Here is a 7,740-nt window from a genome sequence, read left to right on the forward strand (position 1 = left end):
ATTTGTCATGCTATGTATGTTGTGAAAGTTTCATGCTTTAAGTTGTTAAAAGAAACCTAGAAACATGCTTATAGGTTTCGGCCAAGGCTTGAACATTAGGGTTAGAACCTTAATTATGCTTACTAAGAACCTCATTTGCCATGCTATGTATGTTGTGAAAGTTTCATGCTTTAAGTTGTTAAAAGAAACCTAGAAACATGCTTATAGGTTTCGGCCAAGGCTTGAACATTAGGGTTAGAACCTTAATTATGCTTACTAAGAACCTCATTTGCTATGCTATGTATGTTGTAAGAATTTCATGCTTTAGGTTGTTAAAAGAAGCTAGGATCATGCCTACATGTTTCGGCCAAGACAAGAAATATTTGGTTAAGAAGCTACCTAGAGTTCCAAAAGGCCTCACATGTTATGCTAAGTACTATGAGAAATTAGGTTATTGATTTCATGTTTTTGTGTTGCTTAAAACCCTATGATCCATGCTTCTATGTTTCGGCCAAGTAATGATTTAGGGTTTGTGGGAAGTTCAAAACCCCAACCATGCATGATAATGACTCCTCATGATATGATATGGATTTTATGTCACCATGTTATTTGTTATGTGTACTTTATGCCATCATGTTATGATTTCTATGATATGTTATATGCTATGTGCACTTATGCCATCATGTTATGCAATGCTATATGATATGTGCACTTATGTCATCATGTTATGTTTTCTCTATGAGATATCATATGTTATATGCACTTTATGCCATCATGTTATGCTTATACAAGGCTTATGTAAGATGAGAAGCCTAAGAGATGCTTCCCTATAAGTTGAGACTAAGAGCACTCACTACAAGAAAATCGAGATTCTACAACACTTAAAAGACAACGCTTTTTTTAAAAAGCATTGTCTTTTTTCCTTTTACAACGCTTTTAGTGAAAAGCGTTGTCTATTTCTTTATGTTCTTACTAATAGACAATGCTTTTTTAAAAAACGTTATCTATTAGTGATTTTTGTGGGTCAAAAACAACGCTTCTTGAAAAGCGTTGTCTATTATCATTTTTCTTAGTGTATATGACAACGCTTCTTGATTTTTAGTGGGTCAAAGACGCCGATCCTTTTAATCCCGAACCCGACTTCTGCTCTGCGCGCCCGATTCCTCTCTTCCCAGATCTCCCCTCTGCTTGACGCGCTCTCTCTCGCGGACGACTCGAAGACAACGGAACGGAGCTTCGACCTTCGGTGATCGACAGTGTCACTTGAGGAGGAAGTCTTCGGATCTCGACGATACTGGCATAGTCAAAGCCATCTTCAGTAATCGATACCTAGGGCACGACTGATCGCCTACTTCTCGCCGGACCTTTTCTTCTTTTCCTCGGCACCACCGGTGTAGATTTATTCCCGGAGCCTCAAGGATGAACTATCTTGTTCTTCTTTGATTTCCCGCAAACCTCAGCGCCGGACCTTTCCTCGATTCCTCCTCTTCCTCTTGTGGCGCTGTGCCCTAGCCGGATCTTGGAGGTAAGGCATCGTACTCTATGGGTTGTTGAGATATTGTGTGACCGATTCTTCTTTTCCCTTGCTCGCCAGAGACGTTCGATTGTTGAGGTAATCTGGTGGGGGAGTCTTCTTCCGGCAGCAACCATCTATGGTTGAGGATCAGCAGAAAGTGAATTGTTGATTGCCTCTAAACCTTACGTGAGAAAGATTCCAGCAGGGAAGTTTAGTTCTGTGGTGTTCTTTGGTCCCATCAACTACTCTTTCATGGCAGTAATGATTCTGGATTGGGGATCAACAGAAGGGGCTGAGCTTGAGGTATGTGTAGGGGTTTTGATACATGATGTAGATGATTGTTAGATAGGTTTATGTGTTGAATTAGGGATAAATTGGATCACATTGGTTAATTGAATTTAGAATAGCACATGTGTAGTTGAATTTAGATCATGGTGTAATCTGATCATTTAGTAGTTAATTGTGCGGACAAGCTGTTTTGTTTACAGTTTCTTTTCTTTTCTCTATTTTTGAGTAATTTATTTCTGCTCGAGAAATTTGTACTTTGACACTTTTATTACTTGTAAGTTGTATCCATGTTCTCTTTTATATAATGCTCAGTTAGATTAACATAGGGACATTGCAACTAATATATCTATATATTCTGGAACTCTATAAAATCAATTACTGGTGCTTCGTTGTTACATTGCACTATCCTTGCAGTTAAGATTGGGAGGCCAGGGTATAGGGTCTCAAAGCAATTTGATCTAGAGACAAAACAACGATCTCTTTTGTTTCAGGTTTCACCTAGCACTTTTATAATATTTTGATTAATATATCTGATATTATGATTTCAATTTACACACATTATGATTTCATTGATTCATGCCCATCAAGTGTTTGATTAAATTTCTCTTCCATTGTATAGGTTTTAGTTGATACAATTTCTTTAGTTTAATTCCAAGTAATGCTTGTTAGTTTAGTGATTTATGTTCCTATGATGTTTGTTCTTTATTTGAATGTAATTAGTTTAGGTTTTGTCACATGCTCTAGTTTATGTTCCTATGATGTTTGTTGGATTCTCTAAGGCACCGCATTCATGATGAGGATTGGAAATATATAGTGGAAATGTGAGTTCATATTTATTTTTATTAAGCATTTATGTTAATACAAAACTCATATATAAAAAATCATTAACATATGAAGGGCCTTAAGATTGTTTAATTCAAACAAGGGAAGGAAAGGTAGAAAAAAGGCTATGTGGGAAGTAGTAAAGGTATGTGTAATTATATATAACAATCTTCCTTCATGTGTATGTTTATCATTAATAATTTGTATCTTATTACCATAGGCTCCTCAACAACAAGAAGCAACTTCTTGCTTCTTTGGAATCCATTATCAGCTATGCTTGTTAGTTTTTTCCTGCACTCTCATATTTTCAATGGATTAGCCATGGACATTGTATCTCTTAGTTCTGTTTCGTGGAAGGTTTCTGACAAATTGAATTTCCAGATACAGTAGATTTTATCTCTCAGATTATTGCAGCTTCGATACAGGAATACCTGTCCATTTGCTGACTATTTCTGCTGTCACAGCCAACCCTTTGTTTCAAAGTATTTTGATGTTATTGATCCTTCAAGGACGAACAACAATCTTTGACAAAGTTTCAGAACAAGGTAGCAGCAACTTGATTTCTTAACTTACCTTTGCTAATGATATCATTTTGTTCTCTTTGCTCATATCAAGATTGTGTGAGTGATATTGTCCAATTGAAGATGGACAGTCTGGAATTAGACTGTGTTCATCTTTTATGCTGAATTGAGAGCTACTAATATATAATTGGTACAACTTCCACTTTAGAACATAGAACCATTTGTTTCAACAAGGTGTAGTAAAGTGTCAAATTACAAACTTTAATACCTCTTTACCATCATTTCTAGACATTATGATTTCATTCTTTTCCATTAGTAAAGTGTCCATCTCTTGCAATTATGAAGCATGACATTCTACATTCTCTACAAATAACTGTTTGCAATTATGATCTGCTTGTTTACGTTTCTTTCAGCAAGCGATTGGTGGTTTGGATGTCAATGAGTGGAATGGTAGAAGGGTCGTCTCTGAACCCAAATGCCCTACACTCTGTTCTGCAGCAGTTGCGGGAGTCAGTGCAGGCATTGTTGGAACACTTCCATCAGTGGAGGCAACAAGAGATGGCTGGCAAAGACTTGTTTGAGACTGCCTCTGTGGAGGCTTTAGTCATGAACCTGAGCACCAAATCTCCGAAAAAAGGCGTGAGGCCGGGTAAATATCGTGAAAAACCTGTCCAATGCATAAGGCCAAAGTGTACTCCTCGCCGCATCATTCTTCGAGGCCGACTAGCTATTTTGTGCTTTTTTTGTTTTAAATTTGAATGTCACTATACTTTGAAACAGAACTATTTAGTCTTTGTGTATAGTTGAATTCTCCTGTAAATACTAATACTTTGTAATTGAATTCTATTGTTTTGGTACGAGTTTGAAATCATTAGTTGAGCTAATTAATATTATTTTATATGTCAAATTCAAATCTAGATATGGTAAAAGAAAATTAATAGTTTTGTAAATATAAAAAAAATGATTTTGTAAATAGATTTTTTTTATTTTTATTTTAAAAAGACAACGCTTTTAAAGCGTTGCACAAGTGTTGTCTTTGCCAAAAACAACAACGCTTTTAAAGCGTTGCAAAGATGATGTTTTTGCAAAAAATACACAACGCTTTTAAAGCGTTGTCTTAGCTACAAACGACAACGCTTTAAAAGCGTTGTCGTTGAGCAGACTTTTAACAACAGTGCCTTTAACAACGCTTTTTCAGGCACAAAGACAACGCTTTAAAAGCGTTGTCTATTAGCTTTTTTCTTGTAGTGACTCTTCACGATATGACAAGGAACATGATATGCTATGATATAACAAGAAACATGTATGCTATTTTACTTTGTATGACTTGTACCGGGGATGAGCTCCTAGGTTGTCCCTAGGTCGATGGTCAAGGAAACGGACCTAGTAAAAGGGATGGGCTCCTAAGTGCCCCTAGGTCGATGGTCAAGGAAACGGGCCTAGTTCCTAGTAGGTTCAAGATTAGCTACCTTGGATCTATTTAGGATGCGCGCATTCATGTATGCGGTACAAAGCCGGGCCATCATGATGAGATTATGTTTAAGTACCTATATGATATATGTTTTCAAAAAATCATCTTGCATTTACTCATTCCATGTCATATGATACATGTTTTCAAAAGAACATCTTGCATCTACATATTTCATGCTATATGATTTCTTATGCTTTAAGTAGATGCTCTCTTGAGATGTTTCATGCTATATGATGTTTATGCTTTAAGAAGATGCTCTTTTGAGATATGTTTATGATGCCTAGATGAATATGCTACTATCTTATGCTTATGCTTTCATATGCTATGATTTATGCTCTTTTGAGATATGTTTATGATGCCTAGATGAATATGCTACTACCTTATGCTTATGCTCTTATATGCTAGGTTTATGGGTTGCCCAAATAAGTATGACATGATTTTAAGACTAGCATGCTATTGTTAAATCTAGGTGTTGGGTAAATGAACATAACACTACTCTACGTTTAGTTCATGATTTATGATTTTTGTGAGTAGGAAAGGATCTTACTAAGCCTATGTGCTTATAGTTTTATGTTTTTTTGTACTACAGAAAAGGATAAAGAATGGCTAAATTAAGGGGAGCAGCAGGAAGGGCAAGGATGTATGTGACAGTGGCATGGTGGAATAGATCTATTAGTGTTTTTAAGATGTATATATGTCTAAGTTTTTGCATGAAAACTTATTATGCTACTTGATGCTTTTGACTTGAACCGTTCGGATGGTTTATGTACCTATGTTTTTCTCTTGTTCCATGATAGTGTGATCCATGCTCTAGTTTAAAATATCATGTATCATGTTCAAGTAGTAGCTATTAAACCAAGTTATATGCATGAATACTAGTATGTTCACATGATATGTTTAAAGGAGTAGCATGTCATATGTTTAATATGTTATATGATTTCTACATGATTATCATATTGTTCACATGCCATGTCATGTTAATATGATCCTGTGATTAGAAAATAGATAGATTTTCAATTCTTCCGCTGTCATGATCTTAAGTATGTACATATGTATGTTTCAAGTAATCCCGTCCTTCCCTTCCTGAGTAGCGGGGAAGGGCGGGCGTTATAGTTGCTTGCATCCTTTTCAGGACCCAAACTTCCTTGACTTGGACATAGTCAAGGTCAAGATCCTCCCAGTTGCAGTATTAACTGTTAGGATCCTTCGTACTCGGCTAGAGAGGGGGGTGTGAATAGCCGCCCCAAATCGCTCTCGTTTCTTCCTACAATTCGTTAGCGCAGCGGAAAAATAAACTAGAAACGAAAGGAAGACTACAAACCTCAAACAAACCGATGTAACGAGGTTCGGAGATTAGGGCTCCTACTCCTCGGCGTGTCCGTAAGGTGGACGACTCCAGTCAATCCGTCGGTGGATGAGTCCCCGGAGAACCGGCTAATACAAACTCCTTATGGGTGGAGAAACCTCGCCACAACACACTCTTGCAACAGCAAGTAAGGAGAGTACAGAAATACAAAGAAAAACAGCAAGAAATACAACAGTAAGAAAACTCTTGCTTGCCTTCTCTTCGACTGGAAGAAGCAGCAGCTCCAAGCGCCTACAACAGCAGGTGACCAGCCAAAAGGAAGCTCACGCAAAGCTTCAACGCTTCAAGAACTCAGCAGAGCTCAGCAGCAGAAAGAAGAGGAAGAAGGAGAGAGACGCACAGCAGATGCCCTTGATCCTTTATACCTGCGAAGAAGAAACAGTGAAGAAACTAGCCGTTGCGTCGCAACGGCTAGGACCCTGATCGGTCTAAGGACCGATCAGCCTAGGCGCATGAGGCTTCTGTTTGTCACCTGATCGGTCCCCAGACCGATCAGGTGTCGCGATCGAAGCCCTGATCGGTCTGTGGACCGATCAGGGAACCTCCTGATCGGTCCATAGACCGATCAGGCTTCGGCTCCTCACGCCACTGATCTATTCCTGATCGGTCTGCAGACCGATCAGGCCATGGGTGGATCGGTCAGCAGACCGATCCACGGTTTTCTTCTCGCGAGGTTCCTGATCGGTCTCCAGACCGATCAGATTGCAATCAGTGAGCCACTGATCTGATTCTGATCGGTCACCAGACCGATCAGGGCAAACGCAGTATCACTGGATCGGTCACCAGACCGATCCAACTCCTCGGTTTAGAGTGCCCTCTCTAACCTAGTTCGGAGAACGAGCTACCGAGCCCTCTCCGACTCCATATGCCAAGCTTCACTCACTTGGACTTCTCAACACCAGATGTCCGATCACCCTTGATCCATCTGGATTTTCCCTTGCCCGGCTTCACTCACCAGGACTTTCCACCTGGCTTCACTCACCAGGATTTCACACTGCCTAACATCCCAGTTAGGACTTTCTCATTCACCTAGCTTCACTCACTAGGATTTTCACCTGGCTTCACTCACCAGGATTTCCAATCTGCCTGGCTTTACTCACGGGACTTTTCCGCTCGGCTTCACTCACGGACTTTCCTTGCAGCTTCACTCACCAGACTTCCCAACCGCCTAACATCCCAGTTAGGACTTTCCCGGTCACCCAGGACTTTCCAACCGCCTAACATCCAGTTAGGACTTTCTCACCGCCTGGCTTCACTCACGGGACTTTCACACCGCCTAGCTTCACTCACTAGGTCTTTCCTCAGCTTCACTCACGGGACTTTCTCAACCGCCCGGCTTCACTCACGGGACTTTCCAACTGGCTTCACTCACTGTGACTTTCTCCGTGCGGACTCCTGTTTGGACTTTCCGTGCCAAGCTACACCTTGGACTTTTCCCGTGCCAAGTCTCCGTGCTTGGACTTTTCCAGCAAGTCTCCATACTTGGACTTTTCGTGCCAAGCTCCTGCTTGGACTTTTCCGTTGCCAAGTCTCCATACTTGGACTTTTCAGTCAACCAGTCAACCTTGACCTAGGGTTGCACCAATAATCTCCCAACCATCTATTCTTGTCTCACATCAAGAATACAACTCTTCCACGAGTGTCAAACATCAACATGCAACTCAACTAGGTCAATCTTGACCTAAGGTTGCATCAACAATCTTCCCAAGTCAAACATCAAAATACAACTCGAGTCAAGTCAACTCGAGTCGGGTCAACCAGGTCAACCTTGACCTAA

General features: G+C 39.9%; 1 long non-coding RNA gene across 3 annotated transcripts; it reads left to right on the plus strand.

Moving 5' to 3' along the window:
- The first annotated feature begins 1,090 nt into the window (after nucleotides 1–1,090).
- Nucleotides 1,091–3,983, plus strand: LOC122020258. Of its 3 annotated transcripts, none has more exons than XR_006122161.1 (4): nucleotides 1,091–1,504; nucleotides 1,574–2,750; nucleotides 2,826–3,150; nucleotides 3,540–3,983. It is a non-coding gene; the product is annotated as an uncharacterized LOC122020258 (long non-coding RNA). The 3 variants fall into 3 exon arrangements; XR_006122160.1 differs by having other exon boundaries at nucleotides 1,574–1,798; nucleotides 2,198–3,150; XR_006122159.1 differs by having other exon boundaries at nucleotides 1,574–3,150.
- Nucleotides 3,984–7,740: the final 3,757 nt, after the last annotated feature.

This window comes from Zingiber officinale, chromosome 9A (assembly GCF_018446385.1).
Source record: "Zingiber officinale cultivar Zhangliang chromosome 9A, Zo_v1.1, whole genome shotgun sequence".
Classification (NCBI taxonomy): Eukaryota; Viridiplantae; Streptophyta; class Magnoliopsida; order Zingiberales; family Zingiberaceae; genus Zingiber; species Zingiber officinale.